At 42.7% G+C, this 2427-nt stretch overlaps 1 long non-coding RNA gene across 1 annotated transcript in view; it reads left to right on the top strand.

The window, feature by feature from the left end:
* The window catches only part of LOC106955647 (uncharacterized), a 4982-nt gene extending 3826 nt beyond the window's left edge, over positions 1-1156 (top strand). The window contains exon 2 of the long non-coding RNA XR_001426626.1: positions 194-1156. This is a non-coding gene — a long non-coding RNA (uncharacterized LOC106955647). The remainder of the gene's footprint in view (positions 1-193) is intronic.
* The last annotated feature ends 1271 nt before the right edge of the window (positions 1157-2427 follow it).

Below are 2427 nucleotides of genomic sequence, written 5' to 3' on the forward strand. Positions count from 1 at the left end.
CCAATATTGGAGAGAGTCACATTCTTCCCCCCCAATTCGCTGTTGCGAAGAATTTTAAAATCTTCCACTCGCGTGCTTTTATTTTGAAGGCGCACAACAGCGCATTCAGCGGAGCGCTTCCTCCCCCTCCCCCCTCTGAACGGCTCAGAGTAAAGGCAGCAGCAGACGGAGTCAGAAACTCCGTTTGAAGGAGGTAAACTGTCTGTCAGGAATTTTGCTATGAATATCGCTCGGTTATAACATCTTGTTGTCAGTTTACTTTCGTATATAGAACTAAATCTTTTAGGTTAAGCCGTTTTAATTCTGGGATAGTCACATGTCCAAAATTTTACTGCTAACTTTGTTTAAAAGTTAGCTAGTCTAGTTACAATGATTTATTTAATCAGAATGAGACTGAAACAGCAGCGAAATTAGCCTTTTTATTATGTAAAGTGAGCAACATCTGATCATACACGACCACTTAACGTGTAATTATATATTATATTATATTATATTATATTATATTATATTATATTATATTATATTATATTATATATTTAGGAGAACAGCACAGTGCTAGAATGATGTTGAAGAAAGGTGAAGAAGCTCTGGTGAGGTCTTCATTTAGTTTATTGAAATATGTATTAACTGTTTTTAATTTTTAAATAAACTAAACTATTTTATTATGAGAGGAGCAGGTCAGGGAAGGCATAGGAGAGCCAGGTGGAGTTTCAGAGTGTGAAGATATAAAAATGATATTAATTACAATAAAACCAGAAAGGAGAACAGGTGAAGACTGATGTCAGGTTGATTTCTTTCAACGTTACAATATTTTTTTCATTATTTCCACACTTTAAGGGTAATGGTTAGGAGGCAATAAGAAAAGTGCTTGAGGAGAGGTTTAAAAATAAATTAGTGAAAATTTTTGCTACACAGTAAATAGAGTTGAGTTGTATAATGATGTATACATCTGAAAATTAAATTGCTTAAATTCTCATTCTGTATGATAAAAACATACTTTTTATATTTAGTTCACATTCTGACACTGTACATTACTGTAGTGTCTGTTGTAAATACATGAATCCATGCAGGAACATCAGGCTGCAGAGAGTCAGAGGGAGGCAGAACACATATCCATAGATATTTTAGTTAAATATTTGTGGCTGAAAATGACAGGGAAAAAAACATTTAGGCTTTTTGCCTCAGTGTTTTTTATGGCTCATGTTTGGTAAATTACTGAATGCAGGGCTGGAAAGTGAGACTGAGTTAACAGTGAGGAGCTAAGGTGTCTGTTAGACATGAAAAGTATAATTTTTATTTATTTTGTAGATCAAACTGTTGCACTGATATAGAAAGTTGTTCAAGAAGGACAAAACTTGTTTTTTGGATTTTATTTTTGTTACTCAAACTGCTGTATTGAGTTTAAAACAGGCGAGTCCTATTTTATGAGCTGTTTTCTACTTTAGTTTTAGAAAGAGGTAGAAGCAGTTCAATTGCAAGTCAATTTATATCAATGCATTTTGACCAATAATCAAATGTCTTTTGACCATCCATCCATCCATCCATCCATTTTCTTCATCCGGGGTCGGGTCGCGGGGGCAGCAGCTTCAGAAGGGACGCCCAGACTTCCCTTTCCCCAGCCACTTCTTCCAGCTCCTCCGGGGGAACCCCAAGGCGTTCCCAGGCCAGCCGAGAGACAGCGTGTCCTGGGTCTTCCTCGGGGCCTCCTCCCGGTGGGAGGTGCCCGGAACACCTCACCAGGGAGGTGTCCAGGAGGCATCCTTACCAGATGCCCGAGCAACCTCAACTGGCTCCTCTCGATGTGGAGGAGCAGCGGCTCTACTCTGAGTCCCTCCTGGATGACCGAGCTTCTCTCTCTAAGGGAGAGCCCAGCCACCCTGCGGAGGAAACCCATTTCGGCCGCTTGTATCTGTGATCTCGTTCTTTCGGTCATGACCCAAAGCTCATGACCATAGATGAGGGTGGGAACGTAGATCGACCGGTAAATCGAGAGCTTCGCTTTTTGACTCAGCTCTCTCTTCACCACGATGGACCAGTACAGCGGCCGTTTCACGGCAGACGCTGCCCCAATCCGCCTGTCGATCTCCCGCTCCCTTCTTCCCTCATTCGTGAACAAGATCCCCAGATACTTAAACTCCTCCACTTGAGGCAGGACGACCCCCCTGACCCGGAGAAGGCACTCTACCCTTTTCCGGCTCAAGACCATGGCCTCGGATTTGGAGGCACTGAGCCTCATCCCGACCGCTTCGCACTCGGCCGCGAACCACTCCAGCGAGAGTTGCAGATCATGTTCCGATGAAGCCAACAGGACCACATCATCCGCAAAAAGCAGAGATGCGATCCTAAGGCCACCAAAATGGATCCCCTCAACACCTCGGCTGGTCATAAAAGTAATGAACAGAATCGGTGACAAAGGGCAGCCTTGGC

This window comes from Poecilia latipinna, unplaced genomic scaffold (assembly GCF_001443285.1).
Source record: "Poecilia latipinna isolate Pla-1442-1.1 unplaced genomic scaffold, P_latipinna-1.0 Scaffold755, whole genome shotgun sequence".
Classification (NCBI taxonomy): Eukaryota; Metazoa; Chordata; class Actinopteri; order Cyprinodontiformes; family Poeciliidae; genus Poecilia; species Poecilia latipinna.